The sequence below is a fragment of the Crotalus tigris genome, unplaced genomic scaffold (genome assembly GCF_016545835.1).
Source record: "Crotalus tigris isolate CLP2741 ecotype Arizona unplaced genomic scaffold, ASM1654583v1 scf7180000023617.9722795, whole genome shotgun sequence".
NCBI classification, from domain to species: domain Eukaryota; kingdom Metazoa; phylum Chordata; class Lepidosauria; order Squamata; family Viperidae; genus Crotalus; species Crotalus tigris.
In genome coordinates this window covers 1,438,433-1,465,250 of record NW_024100081.1, presented here as the reverse complement: position 1 = coordinate 1,465,250, position 26,818 = coordinate 1,438,433, and the positions used below count along the sequence as shown (strand labels likewise).

At 37.5% G+C, this 26,818-nt stretch overlaps 1 protein-coding gene across 15 annotated transcripts in view; it reads right to left on the bottom strand.

Moving 5' to 3' along the window:
* DAB1 (DAB adaptor protein 1) overlaps positions 1-26,233 on the bottom strand; it is a 298,012-nt gene extending 271,779 nt beyond the window's left edge. For 4 of the 15 annotated variants that reach the window (XR_005553761.1, XM_039319759.1, XM_039319769.1 and 1 more), the window contains exon 1: positions 25,677-26,135. The gene's annotated coding sequence lies outside the window, so the exon portion shown is untranslated. The other 11 variants (XM_039319773.1, XM_039319772.1, XM_039319766.1 and 8 more) reach the window with 10 other exon arrangements.
* Positions 26,234-26,818: the final 585 nt, after the last annotated feature.

The following is a 26,818-nucleotide window of genomic DNA, read 5'->3' as shown; positions in this document are numbered from 1 at the left end:
TCTATTATTATCCTATTCTATGTCAGAAATAATCTTTTAACCCACTACTCTTATCCCTATTGTGCATTTTATATTTGATGTTTTATTTTTCAAAGTTTTATGAATTTTAGAGTATTAAATTTTATTAAGTGTCAGAAGTGAGAGACCACAAATATTCATATGCCTGCAGGAATGCGAGCACAACGTGACAAAAGCATGCACAAAGAACTGCAACAAGAAGTGTCCTAGAAAAATGTCAAAGCAACTAGAAGAAGATAAGCAACCAAAAAAACCCACGGCTGTCTTAACAACAAAAAGAAGGCATGTAAGCCTACCTTCCCTCTTAAAACAAGAGTTGATAAGTATCATAACTTATTTGACTGGGATTCTGACAAGCTCTTATTCTCTGTTGGGGATTTAACTGTAGTAGACAAAAAGGGAGAAGTAGCTGGAATGGAAACTGACACCAATGAAATGGATTTAACCTGCCACTCATTAGAGTGAAGATAGATTTTTTCCTTACTTACTTCCCACACAATCATATCTATATTTGATCAGCTGACTGACGCCAATAAAAAGCTAAAGGAAATAAAAAACGCTAGCAGCAGAAAGATTCCCTAGCTTTGTAAAGGAAGGTGAAATAAGAGGTGAGAATGTCAATACAGGGGAGAAGATTGGCCCCCAAGACTGTGAGCATGGTACCATACTCCAGTACAAATGGTAAGCAAAAAAATCAAATTTTAGCATCAGAAGAAACATATGTACTTCAACTGAGGAAAGTCATGTGACACACAGAAATAATCCACACAAATAATTAAAGACAGAGCATAAAAAGAGCCTTCCTGAAATCTCTGCCACAGTTACTTATGTGTAAAGTAACACCAAGAAACTAACAGAGATAACACGGCTTCTGTCCTGCCAAGGCTTTAAGAGGCTTGTGCTATTGTTTCAATAACTAGTACTAACCTAAATGCTCTTAAGACTCAAGCACTTTCTACAGAGCTTTGGAATTGCGCCAACTATACCCACCCCCTCCTGGCTCCTGGGAAGCTTGCCAAGGCAGAACCAGGAGGATACATCCAGGCCTGTTTCTGATAACAAGGCTTCCAATAATATTCTTCAGGAAAAAAAATCCATCAGGCCGAAGGAGGGAGATAAATTTGACTCCATGCAATCTCTTACTATGCCTTCTCAAGATGAGCAAATTAATTTAATGTAGGACTTTGATTACATCAAACCATTACAGTGGGGAGTTGCTGGAATATTTGCTGGCCTCTGTGAGATGTCCAAGCTCAAAAAACCAAAAAGGACACAAAAAGACCAAAACATCTCCTCCCTATCTAATGAATCAAATGCCACCAAGAACCCTTCCACCAGCACAATGTCTGCAAGAAAACAACCAAGCTCAAAGAGCACTAAGGACCCCAAGCTAAAATATTCTGCTCTGTTGGTACTTGATTGTATTCATGAATTTTGATAGATTTTATGGGCATATGGTGATTATATAGATGTGACGGTAAGAGGGGGTGTAATCCAGGAATCAGTGCAGCTGGTACACAAGATGGAGCTGTGCAAGACACCTTCCTAGCTACAACTGCCACCTGCTCATTGAGCAGGAGTTGTGAGTCTAGGAAGACCCCTCCCCCAATTTGTGCACTGGGTCTTTCTGTGACAGTCTAACCCTATCCAACCTGAAAGATAGCATAGTTCTTGGACAAGTAAGCTTCAAAATCAGAGCCACTTGGTCTTGCTAAGGTTTTGCTGAAGTCTTTTGTTCCCCATCCAGATGCCCACAGTGTACAGGCCACTGGGTAAGATGTTTATACTATTATTTAATTCACCAGGTATGCAGATATATAATTAGCTGTCATCAACATACTGATGATACCTGATCCCATGGTGATGAATCAGCTCATCCAACATCCTCATGTAGATGTTCAAAAGGAGAGAACTCTGTGGCACCCACATAGTAGGAGCCGAAGACCGGATCTCTCTTCCCCAATCATTACCAATTGGAATCAACCTAGAAGTAAGGCAGGACTGATCCTGAAATGTTCCCTAAAGATACCATGATTGGTGATATCAAAACCCACCAAAAGGTCAGTCAGCGCAATGATCGATCCCCTTTCCCCATCCCACCCACACCAGAGGTCATTCAAAAGGATGACTAATACCTTTGCCATCCCATAACTTGGTCTCAGTCCTGACTGGAAAGGATGAAGATAATCTGCTTCTTCCAAAGCTCTCTGAAGCTGTTGTACAACCACCTACTTTAATATCTTCCCCAGAAAAGGAGGTGATGAAAATTATCCCATATAATGGGATCCAGCAATGGCTTCTTTGGGAGCGGGCAAACGAATGCGTTTTTTTTTTTTTTTTAAAAAAATTGGATGACGTTCTTTAATTTAAATTTTTTTAATTATTATTTTTAATTTAATTTTTCACTAGTTCAGTTTAAAGTGACCAGGCAAGCATGGGAATATTTGTTGGAATCTGCACAACAAAAGATAAGGCAAAGAACCAGACTGTGATTGAGATGTTTAGTTGTCATGGAAATGTGTTGTGGCTTGTTGTGGTCAAAGTTATTGAAAGGCACTAAAATGAAAGTGCTAGAAACAAAAATATAATTTTGTGAAGGAGAAGAAACTTGTTTGTTTGTTTGTTTTATTTTGCCTGCTTGAGACATTTCTACTTTTGGATTAAAAATGGCTAGTAGAAAAATAATAAGAAAAGCAACTAGCGGGACAATTAAACAAGGTATATTTCAGAAAATATTTGAGCAGATGGGGAAAAAAATGTGATCAGATTGAAAATGGATGCTTGTGAAAAAAATAATGGATGGACAATTCATGAAGTTAAGAGAGCAAATGAGAAAAGATGTAAAAAAAGGAAAGTTTTACAAAGCAAATATCTGGAGAGGTAAAACAAATTAATGACAAAATGAACATTTTAGAGTAGACATGGATAATATATCTTTACTGGAATTGAAAGGAAAAGAATTGTTTGAGATTTATAGTGTTACAGAGGTTCCAGATTAAAATATTACAGAGAGGCTTATTAAGCTATTGGCAATTTTTATGAATCTAGAAGTAGAAGATATGGAACATAAATTCATAAAGAGTTATAGAATAAATTTCAGATTTACCAGAATGACGAATGTCCCTACAAATATTTTCGTTCATTTTATTAGAATGAAGACAAAAGATCAAGTCCAGCAATAGCGTTTTAATACGACTAAAAATGGATAATGCAGATATAATTGTTCTGAAAGAGATTGTTATTAGAATTCTACATAAGAGTTTTCTTTGAATTGATAATTTAGAGTTGGTTTATGTATAAAGACAGAAAATGGTAATTCAGGACAGTATACCTATTTTTCAGAAAGACAGAGATTTTTTTCAAAAGTAGACATAACTTGGATTTCAAGAGACTTGGCTACTAAAATTTTTAAGATAGAAATTTTTACCAAAGGCTTTTTCAAATCATAATCCTGGGGGTCTGGTTTATAAAGGAAAATCTAGTTCTTTCAGATGGAAATTGGGTTTTAAGATTCAGAAGAATCTTAAAAGAAGGTAAACTACTCCAGTGTCATAATTATGACAAATGTGAATTGTATGTTATTTCAAAATAACTATGTTAAGACATGGAAATGGAATGAGGTTTATAACAATATGTCAAAATGAAATAAATTACAATTGTCACTGTTGGGTAGAATTTTGCTGATTAAGATGAATGTTTTACCTAGAATTGTATTTGTGTTTCAGACAATACCTGTTTTGACAACTGATCTACATTTAAACAATGGTAATAGAATACATCTAAATTATATGGCAGGGGAAAAAATGAGTTAAATATTTACAATTATGTTCTACTCTTAAAAAAAGATTTTTTTTTTACACGATGATGTATTGTTGGTCTCTGTCACTAGAGAAGTTGATCAGAATGTATAAAATTACTTTGAATCTTTGTTGGACATGAACAATAAGAAGGGATATTCTCTCGTGTTTGGTGAATCTTAAAAATGGTAAAAATAATTGGCTACAAATATATACATTCATTCAGATTTTAAAGAGTAAAGTACAATTAAAACCAGAGGCTTTTGTTTTAGGACTAATAGACAGGCAACTAGAAAACAGTCATGCAATTTTCTTTTTATATATGATGACTGCAGCATGATTATTATATGTTCAAAAGTGGAAAGGGTTGACAATGGAGGAATGATTGGTGAAACTTGCAGGGATGTTTAAATTTCCTTGATCAAAGAAAACACAACAATTACATTCCCCTTATAGACTTTTTACATGGAATAGAAAGAAAATGCCGTTATGATTTGTGGTTTTGATTTAGACATTGGCAATCGATATTTTCTATTGGTTAATAGAAAAGGATAACTCTTTATTTTAATCACAGTGTAAGAGATAACCTTGTAACCATACTTAAATTTGCTGAAAAGAAAATTGGAAGCTGTTTTTTCTATTTTGTACTGTTTTTTTGCACTTTTGACTTTTCTTCAACTGGTCGCTTAGTGACTGTTTAGTTATGTCAGATCTCTTCCCCAAACCTACTTATCCCCCAATTTTTGAAGTTACAATGGCCATATGCACACACCCAAGGTCAAGTGATCGCATTTTGGACTCTTGGCAACCAGTTCACTTTTATAGCCATTTGCAGCACCCCACAATTATGTGAGTGCAATTTTTGATGATTTCCAGTATTTATTTCCAGTTTCCAGCAAAAAAAATTTCCAGTGGGTAAAATAGATTCATGTTTAAGACCACTGCATTCATTTAACAATCACTGCATTTGTTTAACAACTACAGTAAAAAAATTTGTAAAATCGGATGCGGTCACAGGGTGTCCTCTTTAATGACTGCAATAACATTTGACTACAATTCTGGGCTCAATTACGTTCGTAAGTCAAAGACTACTGTAATAAAAAAAAAACATTGTATTGTAAAACTTTCTAGATAATATACTAACTTTTTCCTGCTGTTTACCTATAAGAATACTAATTCATTTTCCCTTAGGCACTCCTTAAAGAATTAAATCACTGTGTTCACTGACTGAAATATTTTGCTACCCATCAAATTTATGCTCTTCTTCTGTTCTTTTCAACTCTTCCTGACCTAAATATCAGAGAGCAGTGATTAAATTTTAATAGCATACAACATGACAGTCATACGTTTAAGTGAGCAGTGTCTGGGAAAGCCAGGTTCAAGACCTCATTTAACCATGGAGCTCCCCAAGTCTCTATCCAACAGATTTCACAGGGTTATGGCAACTGTAGCTATAAAATAAGAGAAAACTCCTATCTGTGCTGCTTAAACATCAAGAAGAGCACTGGGATAGAAATGTAATGCAATAAATATAAAACCAAACAATCTTTGTCCTGTTTATTTTTTCAAATTAGTTTTGAATATATAATGTTTGAAATAGGAGAAAATAAAACAGAATCAATCAGTATAACACATAATCTAATACAGGAAAAAGTTTAACATATTTAAAAGAAATTATCCAAAGATTGAAGCTACCTGAAATGACAAGATTTTCAAGGCATATGGATCAACAATTAAGCAAACAAGTCAAAATTCATAAATTGCTATGTATCTATTATCTTGATTTGTAATGCTTATGTCCATATAGCCAATTTATATATGTTATTATCTAATAACAAGCTAAGCTTTCTATTTTTAATTAGTTTCGCTGGTTCAACTGGTGAGAAAAGCCAATTAAAAGTGGGTAGTCTTAAATTTGATTAAACTGATTAAATGCATAAATAAGTTACAATGAATGGAATGTGGTTAGTATCACACTTTTTATTGTAGCCAGCATCTTTATTAAATGCAAACATAATCATTTCAGTACAAGCAGTATGTAGAAATTAGCAGCCCACAAATATCATCTTATACATCTAATAAGAGAAATATGTAAATTATATTGATGTAATGTTTGAAAATTGTTACAGTATAATCCAGTTCCCACTGGACATTTTAACTGAAGGGTATCTATTAATCCAAAATGACTGTTTGAACTATCAAGTTGGGATTCACCTTATTTAATTATTACAAATTATTTTATGTACTTCAATCATTTGAATACAATTCATTTCCATAAAGTTTTTAAACTATCAAAAAGTCTCTCTATAAAAAAGAAACTCTATATAAGGAAGTCTCTTCAGAGGCTTATGGGGAATCAAATGATAAGCTTCTGCAGAGATCAGAATTTCCTCTCTCTGGGGTTGGTTCCAGTCAATTTGACTGGAGGGGGAACAATGGTTTCTCAGACCCCCGGTGTGTGGATTATCTCAGAATTCTACACTCTGGTTCCTTTCTGTTAAACATGTCATGATGTTGCTAGGTGAAGTCATTCACCAGTTTGGGATCAGATTTCATCAATGTGCAGATCATACTCAAAGAAACATTTCAACACAGACCTACCATGGGATGCTGTCAGACTCTTCTCCCAGTGCCTGGAAATTGTGGAGAACTGAACAGATAGAAGGCTGAAACTTAATCATGACAAGACTGACTAGGAATGTTTCATCTTTGGTTCTCAATAGGATTGTACTTTCTCCTTCAGGAATGGTGTGCAATTTTTCTTCAAGTCACAGTTCCTGCTTCAGAAGCAAATGGCAGATGTGACTAAGAAAGCTTTAACACAAAATTATCTTGTGTGCCAATTGTGTCCTTACATAGACCATCATACTTTGGTCACTTCACACATTGATTACTAAATGCACTCTACATGGGACAGTCCTTGACAACCACTCAGAAGCCACAGTTGGTCTATAATGCCATGGCATGGGTAATTATGGGTATATTTCATAAAGTCTCCTGTAGCATCTTTGCTCCAGAGCTCCACTGGTTACCAGTAGGTTTCTGGGTACAGTTCAAGGTATTGGCTATTACTTCTGAAGCCCTTTATGGCAATCCTTCTCTGCTGTAGTACCTGATGGCTTCCAGGCCTTCTGGAATGTGGGTTCATAATCACATGACCATTGCTAACTGTTATGATGTGACCAGAATTTTGTGAACACAACTGAGGTGAAGATCCTTGAAATTTCAATTACAAAAAGAAATGGGTCCCAGATTTTGTATGCATTTCTTAAATAGCGAATACCTTGATTCAAACAAAATTTGCACTCTGATGCCCAGTTTGGGCTAACTGAAGGTTACAAGCAGACAAACAGGCATGAGTGCTTTAATAGTACAGCGGTTGCCTCTTCAATATTAATACAGTAACTAGATCTGCCAGTGCTGGCTCAGAGAAAGAAAGTAAAAAAGAAAATAAGGAAAATTTTGCCCTAATGTACTTTTGAGATATACTGGTCATAGATGGAAATAGTTCAATTGCCAGAATTCTTGTAATCCCATGTCCTTCAACTTTATAAATCTTGTTAAAGAATCTCCATGAGAATTATATGTGGAAAAGAAATTACTTTCAGTTTTATGTAGGTGCCAAAGAATCTGACATTAGTTCTGACAAGCAACTACCACAAATACAATTAAAAACCTATTCTGAACTCAGCTAAATGATATTTCTAACAGTAAAACATAATAATCAGCAAAGTAGGAAGGACTTATTTATTGTGAAAACAGGTCAACCAGCAAACTGGGAGTGTGCTTCACTAAGGAAATTGCTGCAGCCTATGTGTTAAGACTTTCTTTCATGAAGAAAACAGAGAATATGCTGAAAAGGGCACAAACCTTTTTGGGGCATGGAAGGATTGACTACTGCAAAAAAAATTGTAAAATTGGGACAGTCATATAGGTGCCTTGACTTATTATCATCATGTCTTACAACAGAAATTCTAAGCTCCATTACAGTCGTAAGTTGAGAACTACATGTATTAAAAAACATGCATGAAGTACATATTATAATATGTACAACATACAAATACAAGTAGTCCTTGACTTACAACCACAGTTGAATCCAGAATTTAAATGAGAAATTTGTTAAGAGAGTTTTGTCCCATTTTACGACTTTTCTTGCCTCATTTGTTAAGTGAATCATTGCAGTTGTTAAATAAGTAACACAGTTGTTAAATGAATCTGGCATCCCCATTGACTTTGCTTGTCAGAAAGTAGCAAAAGATGGTCATATGATCCCGGGCCACTACAGCCATCATAAATATGAACCACTTGTCAAGCATCCGAATGTAAGTCACATGACCATGAGGATGCTACAACAGTCATAAGCATGAAAAAAGGTCATAAGTCACTTTTTTCAGTGCTATTCTAACTTTGAACGGTCACTAAATGAACTGTTGCAAGTTGAGGACTAATTGTAGATATTGATAATAAATATATTCCAAAGATTCAGTAATTTAGAAATAAAAAAAATGTGTTTATGACATAGTCATCTAAATTACAATCATTCCATAACTTTGCTAAACTTTCTATATTGAGTGCTGCATCTTTAATGAAGCTGTCATTCAAGATGTAATTTATCATTCATGAAGACTAAGATTAATCACAGAATTTGCTAGTAGCCTATCAGACATACTCAATCCAACATAATGAGATGAATGCTGCTACTCGAAAAAATGTCGGGATGTTCTTGTAAATTAATTCACCTTGTTTTAGATGGCTTATAGTATCTTGCTAAGAATTATCACAGGGATGGAGGAAGTAAAACTATGATTCAACTTTAACTAAAACATATTATTTTATGTTTACCTAAACACCAAAATAAAGACATTTTTGTGTATTGGCTAAGGCACAGTCTAGTAATTGGGAAACCATAAATCCCAGTCAGGCCTTAGGTACAAAGCCAGCTGGATGACCTTGGGCCAGATATTCTCTTGCAACTCTAGGAAGAAGAGAATGGCAATCTAATTTGAAGAACTTGGCAAGAAAATTGCAGGGACTAGTCCAGACAGTCATCAGGAGTCAACATTTATTCAAAAGCACACACAAAGTGATTCCAAAGATGCTATAGAACTACAAGTAGTTTAAGCTTACTGTCCACTTATTCAGTGACCATTCAAAATTGCACTGATGTTGAAAAAATAAGTTTACAGCTCATGTACAACCTTCATAGAATTCATCAGTCACATGAACCCTATCACAGTCAGTAGATATTGGCCTGTGCTTGAGACCGGCATTTATTTTTCTGCTCTTGCAGAGCAAACAGATTGGAAAGAAGAAGCTTGAAAGAGAATAAGCTATTTGCTCTTGTAAACATTGAAATCAGTGGGAGCCACAGGTATGCTATTCAAACAGCTTACAATGCTCTGTTGAATTTCCTTCTCTAATCCCTCCATTCTGCAGTGGGGAGGCGTCTGGAGGAGTACTGCTTACAGAAATCAATTGTTCCCTTAGGGTGCAGATTAGGGTGAGAATTTATGAGACAAAGCTGATTGCTCTTCTGCACATTGAAAGCAATGAAATCATACTTGCAGCAGAAAACTGTTAGGCAAAAGAGAGATTGCCTACAGAAATTGCTTGTTTCCCTGTTCACTAGCAGAGCAGAGAGTTTGGAGAAGAGACTTCAAGAGAGTATTGTAACCTGTTTGTGTAGGGTGCCTGCATCTCCCAGTCCTGAGCTGCTGGAACCTTCTCATTGCTCTTCATGTGCAGGGAGGAAAGATCTGGCAAAGGAGAAATCACTGATAGAAATTGCTTGCTTTTTTTCTCCCCTCCCCCCCAGTGCAAAACAGAGAGATTGGAGAAAAAAGGATTTCAGGAGACTAATCTATTTGCAGAGCAGGCCCATGGCTCCTTTAGGTTATGGCATGATTGCATAGATTTTGATGTTCATAAGACAGTAAGAAATAAGTAACAAGCTTTCCAAAGGGTGGGTGAATGGTTAGGAGGCAAACAAAAGCCAAAAGTGTAAAACTGGTCTTAGTCTCTTTCTAATCATGTAGTCACAGCTACACGATTAGCAATTAGCAACCACTTCAATTAGTGATGCAGTTCCACGTCCCAAATGTAAAAAAGAAAATCTGCTAGCAAAGAAGTCATGCCTAATGCTATCTTCCCATCTACATAATTTAAAAACTGAAAGGTGCTTATGCAACCTTGCAGTAACATACACATTCTCGTTATCTATTTATTTTCAGGCAAGCGTACATAGGATCGATATATGATTTAGTTGCCTTAAAGGGATACATTCAGGTATTAGCATTAAAAAGAAAAGTAAATTCAACATCAAAGGTTCAAACTATTAAGAAGAATTCTAGAATGGAAGTGTCTGCACTATTTATAAAGGACGGTATTTAACCAGACTTTGATCTAGAGAGTGCATAAATGTTTTTGGTAGTATCTAGATGTTTCCTATGCAGTAGAAATATACAAATGTATGTTTAACATGTGTCACCACTGAAAAACAATAGCCAAATTCAGACTCCAAAAGGATATTTATCTAAATCCTCAGATTAATAAAGCTGTTGAAGTAGCAGTTTCTTTAGTACTGCTTGAATCTGTATCTTTGTATTATATTTTATCAAAAAGAACAATTGGATAAACTAAGTGACTCATAAAAGTTAGAAGTTAAGCAATAGAGCGATCCTTTTAAAAATTTCACATGAGACAATCCTCTGCAAGTTAACTACAAAGTCTATGAATAAAAATGGCTTCTAATTCCAATCTTACCTTGTAGTAATTAGAGCTCGATATAAAAAAAACAGCAATTAATTCCCAGATAGGCAAACAAGGTATTTTCAGTAAAAGAAAAAGCATCCATATTATATTCTTCAAAATGAAAAGGAGAACACATATATGGAGGAAAAATCCATGGTTTGGTAGATGAATAATAAGCAAACAAGATGAAATTAGCTAGCAGATAAATTTCATTTGTGCTGTGGTATATTAGTTGCTGTTGATGCATTTTACATGTCATACCTAGGACAATAATGGTATATATGAAAACTAGTGGGCTTTATTTCCTTCTGTACTTTAGAACAAGGACAAGAAGAAATATAATTTAATGCATATTTTATTGTGTAAGAATGAACTAAAAATTGAAATATTAATAAATTATTTGCCACAATGGCTGTTGATGAAATAATCAGAAGTTCACTTTTATGAAGATAAATTGTACATGAAATTTTAAATAGAAGTGTACATTTTCTGTAATTACTCTGATGCCAGATAGAATAGTGGGTGCAGTTCAAAAAAAAAAGAAGAAGAAAGAAAATAAATAATTATCTTATTAATGATTTCACAGACATTCCCACATTGTTTATTGCAACGGGAGTGTTTCCTACATGCTTTCCATCTTCTTGTCTAGTTTAGACTTTAAATATTCTCAGTAGCAACCCATCCTAGTATTAATCAGATCTGAAACTCTAACCTTTTGAAATAAACCAAGATTAGCAAGTTGTTGCTATTGAGCTGAGTAAAGTTAAGACATGCTCATTTCTCAATGACCAGTATATCCACGCAGTTTTCTTGCCAGGGTTATGAAAATTTTTGCCATTGCCTTTTTGCAGGTTGTTTTTTTAAAAAACAACAACAAAAACAAAAACTTCTCACTCTATCTTACAATCTTGCAATTCACAGGGTACATCCCTTTAGTATTAATGAAGATTTGTTTAGTTTCTGAGATCAGCCAAGGTTGCTTATGGCCTGTCACATGCTAAGACATACATTTTAGGGATGTGGGTTTTTACTGTTTCTTTTATATTTTTACTGCTGTTTGTGTGAACCAACCAGAGTTATGGCACATAAGAATGTGGGTGGTAAGTTTCATTGTCTACATATAAATAATATTTGTTACTCTTTATACATAACTGTTTCCATCATGAGAACTAGAAAAGAAATTTCAGTTTTTCTCCCTCTCTCTCACTTTTTTCCCAGCATCCCCCAGTCTGGTATGCTAGTCTTCTAGGCATTTTTCAGATCTCCATGGGAAAGATCTAGCTTTAATCCTAATAAACACTAGCTCCTCTTTTAGTTCAATTCTACTTGCTAATGGGCATGGATTGTAAATACATTTAAGCACGCTTACAGCTTCAACCAAGTACACTTACTGCTTCATCTAATAGCTCTATTCTTGGTGCCCTATAGCTGCTATCTCTAGATGATAATCTCCATCTTTGGTATCACTTCATCATCTGAGGTTACAGGTCAAGGGGCACCCACTGGATCTTTCACCGGCTCAGATAAAAAAGAAAAATCAATTTCAATCATCATAAAACGAAACTACTGGTTATATGTGCACACAGAAATAAGAAAAATATATCCCGCTACGAAATATTAAAGCTGCTGACTGGCTCCTTGCTGTTCTAAATTGCAAACACAAAGCAAACATATACTGAAAGTATATCAAAATCATTTTTCCTCTAATAGTAAAGATTATTGCAGATGAATGTGGCTTATATTGATTGCTTATTGTTTATATGGAGTATATAAATATCCCTCTTTGTTACCTTTTATTTTTTATGAAATAAAATTATTAAATGTCAAGCATTATTAAATTAATAATATAGTCAGCACTTGTGAGCAAATAATGAATTATTATACTTTTAATAGGCTTAAACAGCATACAGTAAATACTATATGCAATAAGTAACATTTCAAGTATTGGTTAACAGAGGAAGTTTTAACTAGTTACTTTATTAGCTTTCTTTAATAGCAATAGCACTTAGACTTATATACCACTTCACAGTGCTTTACAGCCCTCTCTAAGCATGTTGTCAACATACTTCCCCCAACAATCAAGGTCCTCATTTTACTGACCTCAGAAGGATGGAAAGCTGAGTCAACTTTGATCTGGTAAGGATGGAACCCCTGACAGTCAGCAGAATTAGCCTGCAATACTGCATTCTAACCACTGCGCCACCACAGCTCAGTACAAATCACACGAGAAGTAGATGGATACTATTATTTTAAATTAAGTATATTCTCTGCAACTTCCACAGTTGCAGAGAATCCAGCAATATAAACATATTGTACAACAGCTTGCGAGATAAGTTTCAACAACAATAAGTAATTTTTATTCCATTTAAATGGCTGGAAACAATAAAGATGATTAAGTACTACAGACATATAGTCAGAATTTAGGAAATTGGCAAAATAATTATAGAAATAAAAATAAGACGCTACAGAATAAAGATTTGGCTATTATGTAGGTTAAAATATGTTTGACCAAACATTTTAATAAATTCATTAGAATATATAGATGGTCTATTTCCTTTTTTCTTTTCTTTTTTTCCTCTCTCAAAAAACAGTTTATTTTTATCCAAACAAAGCCATATATTTTACCTATGAACTTATAGTCATTTATTTTCATAAAGATAAAATATATTATTAATATTTATAACATAACCTATGAACTCATGAATTTCCTTGAAGAGCATTCAGAAACTTCAACTGGTGTGTGTGGTGGGCCATACAGGAAGTTCTTAGGGCCCCTAAGTTGACCCATGTTATACCAACCCTCCGCAAGCTGCAATGGCTACCAGTTTGCTTCCAAATGCAATTCAAGGTTGGTTATTACCTTGAAAGTCCTGTATGGCATGGGTCCAGGTTACCTGAGGAACCGTCTCACCCCATTGGGACTGGCCTGCCAGCAGATGAGACATCCTGCGGGCCTCGTCAGTCAAGGAGTTTTAGATGGCGAGGTTCAGGAGAGGAGTCTTCTCTGCTGTGGCTCCTTCTCTTTGGAACATCTGAGGTAAGATCAGCTTCCACCCTTTTGACCTCCCATAAGGGCCTGACCTGGCTCTGCCAGATGGCTTTGGGCCTGAAAGGGGAGCATCATACTGGAGGAACTGATAAATTAAGAGGCAATCCCACCTCCCCCCCAGCATGTCCTGCTCCCTCCCTCTCTATATTTTAATTATTATTTAATTATAATTAAGAGCCAGTGCAGTGGTTAGAATGCAGTATTGTAGGCTAATTCTGCTCACTGACAGGAATTCGATCCTGATCCTTCCAAGGTCAGTAAAATGACAGCTCTGATTGTTAAGGCAATATCTGACTCTGTAAACTGTTTGGAGAGGGCTGTAAATAACTATGGAGTGGTATATAAGTCTGAGTGCTATTGCTATTATTCTATTTTTCATTGCAATTTCCAATTAATTGTTTTAGAAATATTTATATTTTATTATTTAAATATCGGGGAGGGGGAGAGAGACAAGTGATTTCTTTAGGCAATCTCTTCTTTGTCTGACCCTTTACCATTGCTGATACAATCACATTGTTTTTGACGTACAGAAGAGCAAATAGCTTTCTCTCTTGATTTCTTTTCCTCTTCAATCTCTCTGCTCTGCAGAGGATGGGATGGGGGAATGGACAAGCAAAGGAGCGATTTCTTAAGAAAACTGGTTGTTTCTTCTCTCTCACTCCAGCAACATCACAAAGCAGAGATTGGAGAGAAAGAGGTTTCAAGAGAGTGCTCTTAAATTGTTTGCATAGTGCACCTGCAGCTCTCAGTCCTGGGCTGCTACTGAAATTGCAATGCTTTCAATACATAGAAAAACAAAGAGCATACATTCTTGCAATCCCCTTCTCTCTAGTATTTATGCTTTGTAAGGACAGGAACAAGCAGAGAATAACACTGAGGATACTGCAAAGGTCATAAATAGTTGTAAATTGGTCATAACATTATTTTTTTCAGCACTGTCGTAGCTTTGAATGATTGCTGAACAAATGGTGGTACAGTAAGCGAGATCTACCTGAACCTGAACATTATTAATACAGCATTCTAGGTAGTCAGGTCTAATGCGTGAATATAAAGTATCAACACTCAAACTTTGCCTTTGAAAGCATATCGTAAAGAACAGATTAGAATGGCATGATGGCAGTTTTCTTGTTCACTGCACTGGATGCACAATGATAGAGATCTCAGAATGCGATTAGCTCAGCTGACAATTGCAATCTGGCAAGTTGTTTTATTTAAAATGCCATCCATTACAACTGCTAGGGAAACAGTGCCATAAGTGATAGGGCATTACAGCAATAATAGATACAGCTCTCCACTTCTGGGGGTCACCAGGAAGTTCTTGCAGATTGCAGGTTTAATCCTGAAGCCCATTTTCTGGTCTTTGGAATGCCTCTGTAGAGTCCATAGGCATGTGCATGAATTGCAATGTGTCGCGATTAGAAATGAAACAAAGTAGGTGAGATCCAAATGGAAACTGCTTCAACTTTGGGATAGGGGAAAACTTTAGTTTAACTGCTGTAGGCAAGACCTAATATTATGAATCCAAAGCAGAACTGTTTTCCCTCATCCTATGGCTTAGGTAGCTGTCCAACTTACCAGCTGAGAACACAATTCAGGTGTGGACCATAGAATTTTGGAGCAGGTTAAAACAGGACCTTTGGAGCTAGTGTATCAAATGACCTAATACACTCTCTATTCCAGACACCAACCAGGACATTGATCCAATCATTGATAAAACCAACTCCAAATCTTCTAATGTTTCTTAAAGCCCATTAGATCTCAGACAGAACAACCTAATAAATATATTATTCCTATAAAGGTGGGGTGAAGCTGCTAATCCAACCTTAACTAACTAATGATCTGGCCAAAAGGAGAATACCTGAGCACTTTCCACCCACAGAACATGTCCCTTATCAGAACAAAAATATCAAATGATGTTTGCATGCACTCTGTGTACATTCTTAATGTGCAAAAATGTACTGTTGGATAGTTTTTGAACTTCATTGTGTGCATTCACTCTGTCCATGCTGTTTTGTTTTGTTCTTATGATAAAGCTATTCAAACAGTCAAGAATTATCAAAGTCAAATTCTCTATCTTACAACACCACATGTATAAACATGTATAAACAAACATTGCAATGAGTAAGTTAATTATTTTTGCTCAGTTTTTGTTTGGCAAGCAGGCAAGCTGCAAAAAAGAAAAAAGAAAGAAAGAAAAGACTTGTTGCTAGTTGCTGTACCACATCTTGCTAAGGTGGAGTACCAATGCCCAGAGAAAAATATAATCTTAAAATATTTTGAGATATTTTTAAGACACTGGAAAACATTAAAATAAAAAGTTAGAAATACAATTTGACCTAGGCTGACTAAATTGTTTAGCTTCAGGTCAAATACTGTATGTGTATCTGCAAGGTAGAAGAACTGCTAATAGAAAGGAATATTGAAGAAATCAGTTATTTTGGCTCGTCAGTGTGCTGGCTCAGTGCCTCAGGATTTATTTAAAGCAGGGCTTTTGAACCTTTTGACCCATTGTACCACTTTTAGGATATGGCAATATCCAAGTACCACCAGTCACCTAGCAATGTGTCAAAAACTTGATGATAAAAAAAGGAAAAAAAGTGATGAAGTACAGGTAGTTCTTGACTTACAACAGTTCGCTTAGTGACTGTTCGAAGTAACAATGGCACTGAAAAAAAGTGGCCCCAAGCCACAGCCAAGCAAGACACCTGCCTGCCTGCCCAGCGGCACTCTTCCTCCTGTCCGAGGTTTTCATTGTTGTGAGCATTTCTGTTGAGGATTGGCAGCGGGGGTGGGGTGGGGGGTGTTTGGTTTTTATTCTCCCCGTCTGCTGGGTGATTGCAGCTTTGGTTTTGGTCACTTCACATGACCCTGGGACACTGTGACCATTATAAATATGAACCAGTTGCCAAACATCTGAATGTAAATCACAAGACCCTGGAGATGCTGTAACATTCCAGCTGATTGACACTTCCTCTGGGCTCAGCAGAAGCACCAGGATCAGCGCCAAGCTCCAGCTGGAGCCTGGCACTGATCCTGGTGCTTCTACTGAGCCCTGACAGCCCTGAAGAAGTGCAGATCCTGGCGCTTCCACTGAGCCCTGACAGAACTGCAGCTCCAGTTATCTCTCGCCCAGACTTGTGTGGTGCTGCCACCGGTTCAGCTCATTCCCCTCTCCCGCTATTTTTCTAGGATGGTGGCGTACCATCTGCCAGGTGCCAATGTACCACAGGTGGTACCTGTACCACTGGTTGAAAAGCCTTGATTTAAAGAACTGAAAAGACTTTTATTCAAAAAGTTGAATTATGGAGTAGATTTGAATGATAGTATCAGAACCAGTTACAACCAAACCTCGTTTATTGATCACTTCAGTCAGTAATCATTCACAAATACAATAGTAATAAATGATAATAGACCTTAATTTTAAAAAAAATCATTTTGTGAGCAATTAATACTACTTGCAACCAAGTTTTTATGTCTGACAACAAAGCACACTGAGGTGAAAATAATGCTGGTATCACTACATGAGAAAATGTTATCTAAATATGACAACAGCAGCCAGTGATCTTTACAATATCACTTTCTTTCACACACACAAACACGTAGTCACAAGGCTTGCTTAGTAACCATTTCACTGGAACAAATTGTAGTTACTAAATGAGAGACTGTAAACAGAATGTTATTTTTCCTATGTTTGTTTTAGTGTCTTCCTTTTGCCAATCTTTCTGCAAGTTCGTTTACTAGTAACAATCCCCAGACTGTCATCTACCTGTTCTTATGGTTCTGAGATGGAAAATAAAAGAGTAATGAGCTTGTTCTGAGTTATCATTTTTAAAAATAAGCTGGTTTTGTCAGACCGTGAAGCAAAACACATCTTCTATCTTATGAAGAACTCTAGTTATCCTATAGCTTTATCAGAATAATTGTAATTCCAGCTTCTATTTGCAGCTAACTGAGGTTTAGGAAAGTTGGAAGGGCAAGAAATCCCTTAGCTCCATCATCACATGCTGCTGATTTCTGATTTAAACATTTTGGGACCTTTCTAAAATCTTACATCCCTGCAAGTCTCACAAACTATAAAAGTTATGGGATGATCAACTTCTAAAGCTTGAGCTGTGAAGGATAATATAGGTAGTCCTCAAATTACAACTGTAGTGGAGCTTGCCCATCACGTTTTAACTTGTGATGGCCATCAATCAGGTCACCCATGTGATCTGACGCAATTTTATAAATTTTGTAGAGGTCATTAAGTGAGTCCACGTTTGTTAAGAGAATCAATAATTTTCTATGGCCACGATTTTACTGAAAACTGGAAGTAAATGTGGCTTGGTTGCAGAGGGCCCAAAGTGTGGTCATGTAAACACAGAGGGGTGGGTGACTGGACCCCAGAAAGGATCATCATAACCGCAACCAATAGCTAAGCAACCAGTCCCAAGTTAGGACTGCCTGTATTTGGCACAAGAGAAAATGCTGAAAGATTGCAATGAGCTTTACTATATTTAATGCTTTCTTGAGGATTTCACACTGCTCTTCAATACATGGCAATGATTAAAAGAGTTAGCAATAAAATCAAATAAAATTACTACATTTTAAGAACAAATTGTTTTAAGGTAAAATCATTCCAGCAATTGCAATTAATTCTTAATCTGTTTTAGTCCTAACAGAATCAACCTGCAAAAAGGTAGTGAAAGTTTAAGACTTTTTAAAAATGTTAATTCAGTTTACTCCGCAGAAACATGAGAGAGTCACAGTTATTAACCATTAAACAGTCTTTCAAAGCTTCAAAATGAATACAAAACTTTAGATATAGTCTTTGCCATAAAGTAATGGTGAACTTGACTTCTTGTAAAACTGTTTCCAACAGAGATTTCAGTGTTTTCAGAGTAACCTGCTTCAGAGTTTGCATTCATGTTTTATGCACATTTCCAATTATGCATTCTCAGAAAGAAGTTTAGAATACAGTATTCATTTCTTCCAATGGGAATAGGCACAGCACCAGTACCTTAAAATGGTACTGTTCTAAAGCTATTCATTTTTCTTAGAAGATAATTAGTATTTCTCTTTCTTTTAAGAAGCATTATTCAATAAATAGAAAAGGTACTGATGGAACTGCACCTTGGTATTTTTTGTTCTAATTCTACTTTTTTGTTGTTGATTGTGGCTTCCTGCTCTATTTTAAAGCAGACAAGCGTAAAGTCACTAACTGATTACTTGAAAAAACTTTAAACTATGCAAAGAATTAAAACTGTTATAAAAATCTAGATCTTGGTCAGTTCCCTTAATGTTTTTGACAACCACCCTCTGTTTCTAAGACCTTTGCCCTTCTTCCAGACATGCAGCCTAAGAGCCTCAGATAAGCATACTTACTCACTGGAGTTTGGTTACTGGAAAAAACCCTAATTAAAGTGAGCACTCTGATAAAAAACTTTTTTTAAAACAAAAAACTTTATCTGAATGTTTAAATGACTATATTGAGTCAGAATTTATATTTCAGAAGAAAAATAAACTTGTTAGATCCTGTCAGTCTGTCAGATTCAAACACTGTGTGGTTCTCGTTACGTTTTTGCCATCTAGTGAATTTTGCACACTAATTGATTACGTTTGTTTATCTCATCTGTCTCACATTTTTTCCCTGATGTTTGACAATTATATCTATCTATCTATCTACCTATCTACCTATCTACCTACCTATCTATCTGTCTGTCTGTCTGTCTGTCTGTCCAGGTTTTTTTTTCTCATAGAACACCCATAATGGAGTTCCGGCACCTTTTTTGGATGGAACCTTATAAGGTAGGCAAGGTGGGTTGTATGACGTGTGTGAGTTCCGGCACCTTTTTTTTTTTTTTTAGAAAAAAAAGCACTCTATCTATCTATCTATCTATCTATCTATCTATCTATCTATCTATCTATCTATCATCTATCAAATTTACTGGCAGCCTTCTTATAACAGGGTAAATCTGGAAAACTTAAATAAAAAATTATGCATCCATACCATATAGTACAAAGATATCACCAGCTGGCTGTATTCACAGCAAGCAAAAACTTTTTGGACATGAGATTTTAATGCTAGAGGCAAGCAAAAAAAAAAAAAAAAAAAAAGCAAGAGCCTGCTATGCAAAGCCGTAATGTGGTTTGGTTAATACTGGCACTGTATGTCATGCAAACCCACCCAACCATGGCTTTTTCAATAAATGATAGTTAAGTAAGCTTAGCTAAATATGATGCATAAACCAGAGGATGGAATGAAATTCTTCTCATGTTCCAGACAATTAAGCTGTTGGAGAATTTTATTTATTTTTTCCAATTATTTCTCTGCATACATAAAAGTAGAAAAAATTTAAGCCCTAATTTCATTATATATTCAGATGGGAGGAGACTGGGGGAAGTCTTAATCAATACATACATACATACATACATACATATGTACATACAAACATAAATTCATACATAGTTTAACAGGTACGGACAAGAAAATTTCTTTAGCCTATGACATAAGTTCTCTATTATTAGGGCAAATGGAGAAATAAGAACATTTCTGTTCTTTAGGGATCAGAGGATTCTCTATATGTCTACATCCACCTTTTGGTTCTGGAAAAATCCAGAAGAATTTCCATTCCACCTAAATAAAAAAAAATCTAAATAAAATCTAAATAAAAAATATATCTCAGGGGTTATGATTGGAACATATGGAAAGAATTAAAATACAATTTGTTCTATTTGTGTATTGTTCTATTTGTGTATTATAAATTATTTTAGTAATTTTAAATACGTAGAATACACGTGAATTAAAATAGTAAATAAAGTGCATAAAGTTTTAAATTTTAAACAATATATATCCCCTGTAAATATCGCCTTTAATTTGTTTAAACCTTAAGCAAAATGCATTGTATTATTAAAGGCATCATACCATTGTGACCAAATATATGAACGATTAGGTATTTGTATCATCAAGTAATTCAGTTAAATAATTTCAGTAAAGGACACTAGAGCCAATAGGATTGTGCAATGGTTTGGATTCAATTCCAAAACATAGAGCAGTGACATTTGGATCCAAAATGGGTAAGAGTTAGGCAACCTTTTAATACTTTCAATTTCTGGTGCTAGACCAATAGCCATATAGGTTTAGGGAAAATACACATTTTGCTTTAATAAGGTGTTAAGGAAGGGATTATGACTATGTGTTATCACCCTTCTATCTCTTTAAGGCCTCCTTAATTCAAACACATTTTCCTTGTCTACACTGGACATGAATACTGAATACCCCAAAAAATTGTTCAGAACACAAACCTAACACCAGTATGTAACTTTTTAAAGTGCTGCTTCTTTTCCAAGGGTTGCACATCACTTCCATCATTTGTTAATTACAGAAGGCAAGTAGAAGATTCCAGGAAAAACACAGCTGCTTTAAAAAGTTACAGGCAGATACTACATTTTGCTTCTTGCACCTTTTTGGCACTGAAGGATCTTTTTAAAATTGAACCTGAATTCAGTCTGAATCAGAGCATTGATGGCTCTGATCGTATTTTGAGACAAGTATTTAATTCCAACAACATGTAATGTTGTATCAGGGAGAGACATAATATTAAAGCTTTATCATAATAAGAATTGCCAAGTGCTCTCTAGAGACATGATAAACTACAACTGCTACTCAGAACCATCAAGATCTTAAAGGTACTTGTTCTGGCTGAATTATTTAAATACTCCTTACCATTTTAATTCAGTGTCCAACAACCCCAATCATAGAAAAATATAGTTCATGAAAGCCATAATTAGGTGCATTCTTCCTAAATAAACCTTTCAATTCTTTGCTCCCTTTATACACACTTTCTTCAAAGATGTGCATATTTCATAAATATAATTTCCCATACTATTTGAACTGGAGTACTTCCAATTGAGGATATGAAAACTGAATAGTTCTGGGGCATTTTATGAAATAACACTGAAAGTAACTGGCAAGGATGCTAGTATAATCCATGGATTTCAGCTTCAATTCCTAAATATCACTCAACCCTGGGCAACAATCACAAAAATTCATCTAACTAACCATTTTATAGTTCCAAGCCCAATCTTATCTTAGAACATTAGTTTCATTCTGCTGCAGCCGAAGGCCTGGGGCAACAGCCAGATTTTAAGGGAATATTTAAATAAAGTCAGACTGGGGCCACATTCATCTCAAGAAGAATATTGTTCTAGAGGTGAAGTGCTGCAGCAGTTTCCTGAATCCAGTCACATAACACTGCTTAAACAAAGAGACTGGGAACATGCTAATTCTGTAAGATTCTATAGCAGTGGTTCTCAACCTTTTTAATGCTGCGACCCCAACCGGTCATAAGTCGACGACTACCCAACCGGTCATAAGTCAAGGACTACCCAACCAGTCGTAAGTCAAGGACTACCCAACCAGTCGTAAATCGAGGACTACCCAACTGGTCGTAAGTCGAGGACTTTCTCTGCCCTGGAGCGCCGCGCATGCGTGGTGCCGCCCCCTGCGCTGGCCAAGGCGTAGCTGGCAAGGGGCAGTGACAGTGCAGGGCGGCCACTGGCTGGGCCACCAGCTGGCCCAGCCCAAGGGAGGTAAGGCACCCGCCGGGCCCCACGCACGCCAGCAACCCTCCCTGCACCGCTGGCCTCCCACCTCCCACCCCTGGCTCTCTTTTATTTGCATTTTTAGTAGTTGCTCAGCAGGGAGGGGTGGAAACTTCCAGACAGCTCGCCTTCGCTGCAGACAACTTGCAGCACCGTTTGCAGAATGGGACTTATGGCAGGCTCAGCAGGGCAGAGACAGCCTGGACAATTCCTATTGGCTTTTGAAAGCCAATAGAATTAGACTCTATTCAAGAGAGAATATTCTATTGGCTTTAAAAAGCCAATAGAATAAAAGGGAGTAGCACAGCTAAGGAAAAGGGGGAAAAAATGGTGGACTGCGTTGTTTGGCGACCCCCATGAAATAGTCGTTCAACCCCAAATGGGGTCCTGACCCACAGGTTGAGAACCACTGTTCTATAGGATGGGCAAAGACTATGAAAATATTTCATCATCAAATACCCTAAAACAGGGGTGTCAAGCAGCCGGCCTATGAGCTGGATGAATCATAGCGAAACCGTGCCCACCCCATTGCTGGGCAAAATAGTCACGATATGTCGCGACACGTCACGTGACGTTGCAAGTTTGCCACCCTTGCTCTAAAATGAGCCTTGTGATCAGGCCACCATCATTTGCTCCAGTTATTTAATCTTCAGTAAGTGATAAAATTATGGTGATAGAACTTCACAGAACTTTGATTAGAAATATCTAAAGGGCAGGAGAGGGTTTCAGCCAAACTGCAGTTGTCAAGAACTTTGGGAACAAATGTTTCCTAAGATCTACAGTTAAAATATGTAGCTATAATGTCTATGATATATTGTATTATACTCAGACAAAGGACTGCACTAACTTGGGAATCAGTGGCCATATTAACTCAGTGAATAAGGCAGGTAAGAGTCAAAATGATGCTTCGCAAGAAGAATAAAAATCCTTCATGTCTTTCTTATGCAAAGCATCATAGAGACTTGGAATATGGCCTTCATTAATATGTGGCATACAATTAAATATGGACCTCTGTATATTACTTCCATATTTCAAATACTTTCTCAATTATGGAAGAGGGAAACCGAACCCTAAACAACATTTAGCACAAAAAAGAGTCCTCCTCATTTTTGTAAATCGGGGTCCATTTTTCTAAATTCAGGTCCAAAACAAAGTGAAATTCCGAACCATGAAGGTTTGATTATAAACTGCTGGATCCAGCCCTCAAAGTCCTACTTCTGATTAAGTCATCTTAGCAACAATTTCTTTTAGCAAGTTCTTGAAGTCAAATTACCATTATGTGACTCTCTACAGTTCTCTTTCAAATGTAAAGCATGTACAACATAACTTCATAATATAACTTTGATCCAAGATTATAACCAGAGATAAAGCCTACATATTTAGAAAGAAGCACACAGAGAGCTAGTTCTCCCTTTGATAGCTTTACCTTCAGAAAAATATTGGCTGCTCTGTATGTATGGCAAGCTCCTTATGACTCAGGGTTGGTATCTGGTCTATGCAAATCACTAAATAGCTCTAAATGGTGAACAGAGCAAGCTGTCATGTCTTGAAATGGCTTTTTTACTCCATTATTATGATACAGGGTTAAACAACTCACTTTTAAGTAATGGCATTTTCTTAAAGACATAGTAATTCGCTAATTTGCAATCTGACAACCTAGTTTTGAAACTTGTAGTGCCCTTTGTTTCCTATTTATATAAAAAAGAAGACACAGATCCCCTAATATATCATATAAAAGAGGAAGATCTATAAATAAGTGTTTTAAAAAATATGAGTCTCCACAATCATTGATATTTTTAAAAAATGAACAGTAGGGAGCAGCACAATGATGCACAGGAGATGCATTGTAAAAATGACAGATTGCAAATCAAGATTATCCCTAAGTATGCATCAGTTTTGGCTCAATCAAAATGAGTACAACTTCAAATAATAAAGACTTGCATTTTCTTTCTTTCTTTTAAAAAATGTATATCTGGAATTCCTTCTATGGGAAATAGAAGCTATAGAAATGAGAGAGATTGTTTGTGCAATTACCTTATGAACAGCCCCAGGGAACTACTAAAGCATCTGCAACATTGAATATAATAGTAAACACAAAAGAAGAAAAGGCGTATTTTTGCAGGCTGTCACAATAACATGGCATTGTGTAAAGCTATAAGGATACAAAAGAAACTATTACTCAGTCACACAACAAACTCCACTCTCTTCTAAGGGGAACCCTGGATACCGAAGACTTTTCTTTCTTTCTTTTTTCTTCTTTTAATCACACAATCACATGTTTTTGTTTCTCCCTTGTGCCATTTAGCTGGGAGTAAAATTATGGAGATGAAGCTGATTTTCACAGGAGCTTCACAGATAGAGCAATAGAATAAGAAGTCTGTCTTACAAAACATACAAATCTGCCTTATTACAAATACATGTCACATATCTGGGAGAAAGCTTCCACTGTTCAGTTTAAAAAGAAGAGCAGCAGAAAGTCCTCCTTTGCAGGGGCGGGAGCACGGAGAATAGAGAGTCAAGTTGGAAATGAGTATGGAATGAACACTACTGTCAATGCCTGTAGAATCTCTGCTTTGTAATGAAGTGAGGAAATAATGAGCAGCTTGAAGCATTTCTCCTCAACAGAGCAATTACTGGGGACCCTCCTCCCTATCATGTCTATGCTGGGGAGCTAGCAGTTCAAGGCAGCCAAAATAAGACATTTCCCAGCTTTTTTTTTTTTTTTTTAGTTACTCATTATAACGGGAACGGCAGGTTATTTGCACTAAGCTACTTTGTAGGATGGGTGTCCTTCCCGAAGAAACTAGTCTCTCAACTACCACATAGGTCTGCACGAGAACGGGCTTTGCCACCCACATTTCTAAAGCAAAGCATGCAGGTGGAAAAAAGAGAGAACGGCAATCACAATGGGAGGGAGAGATCAACCAGTATTTAACCAGTGGAGTAAACCTTCAAAGCAGTCGAAGAAATACAATGAGGGAGGGGGAAGAGAAAGAAAGAGAGAGAGATGAAATGCATGCATCTCCTATGTTGTTGCGTCCGCAACACACACACACACTTCCTTCACACACGTGTCCAGTTTGTTTTCCTACACAAAAAAGAAGTAACGGGTAGAAAGAACTACACCTGTTATTCAGAAGAAGGGAGCCTTTCCGCTTGCCACTCGGCACCTGCTCCTCAGAAGCTGGGTCTGCCACCGAAGTCCCGCCAAGGGAGGGGGCTGGCTCGGGGGAACCCGGGGGCAGGGAGGCTTCCTAGGCGGACAATGGCTCCTCGACTTTTAAGATGTGCCCAGCAAGGCCCGAGAGCCGAGCGGGAGCTGATTTGGCGCCAGAGGAGTCGCCAAAGGTCAGCGAACACTCCGAGTTGCCCAGACGCAGCACCCGCGCCCACCAGCAACCAGCCAGCCAGCCCTGCCGGAATGCGAGGCGGGCTCCCGCCACCCCTCCTGCGCGGGCTCTCCGCGCCCCTCGACTCACCTCGCCCCGCCGAGCCTTCCCTCCTGGCCATGGCGCGCAGGGTGGGCAAGCGAGGTGGCCCCTGTCCGCGTGCTCCCTCGCCTCGCCTCGCCTCTCGCGCCCGGCTGGCTCAGCTCGCGCGCCGCTCCGCCAGCCGCTCCATCCCCCTCCGCTCGCCGGGCGCATCCGCCTCCCGCTTTCTCTGCCCTCTCAGGCCGCTGACGGCGGCGTTAAGCCTAAGCCAGCCTGGAAAAAAAAAAAAAGAGGGGAGGCGAAGCGGGATCCCTTGTTGTGCCGGAGGTCCTCTCCTCCTCCTCCTCCTCTTTGAGAAATGCGGGGTGGGTGTGTGTGTGCGCGCGCGTGTCTGTGTGCGTGTTGAAAACACCTTTCTTACTCTGGGCGAAGCAACATGAGGATGTCTCCGGCGTGTGAAGAGGGTGGAGAGGGGTGTGGAGGGAGAGAGAGAGAGAGAACCACACCGGATTTCCCTCACGCGACCACTCACCCAGCAAAGCCGAGCGAGCTCGCGCCACCCTTTTGAGCCTTTCCTCTCATTTCCAGCCTGTTGGCAACCGCGAGTTGTTCAGAGCCCCGTTCTCTTCTGTCTCTCCCCCCCCCGCCCATGTTAAGCCGGGGACAAACTTTGCAAGAAATGACAGTTTTGCCTTCTTTTCTTCCCCCTCCCCTCCCCCCCGTAGAAAGAATCGCATTAGAGTAGCGGGGAGAGGGAATGTGGGAGATTTGCCAGCGGACACACTTTCCACTAAACTCCACCCGCCTGGCATCTCCTCCGCATTTTGGCCGCGTAAATGCATCTACTTCGTTCTCTCTTCTCCCCTCCCTCCACTCGTGAAAGGGGAGGGAGAAGTGCTAATAACACCTGGAAAGAAACTAACTTTAATTTGCCAATTTCATAAACGGTGGAGTTAAAGAGAGTTGCTGGAAAATTATATATAGTTACACGTTCGGTTTGTACGGAGAAAACAGAGTGAATGCTAATTCCTTCAAGGAAGTTATTTCTTTCCACACTTCTGAACTCACAAGTCCATATATAGCCCACATATTGTGTAAAAAGAAAACTAAATTTACAAAGGGATCTGTTGAGAAATTTTATTTCATGTGGGGGGAGGAGGAGAAATCAGATCTCTGACTCATCCTTTCAG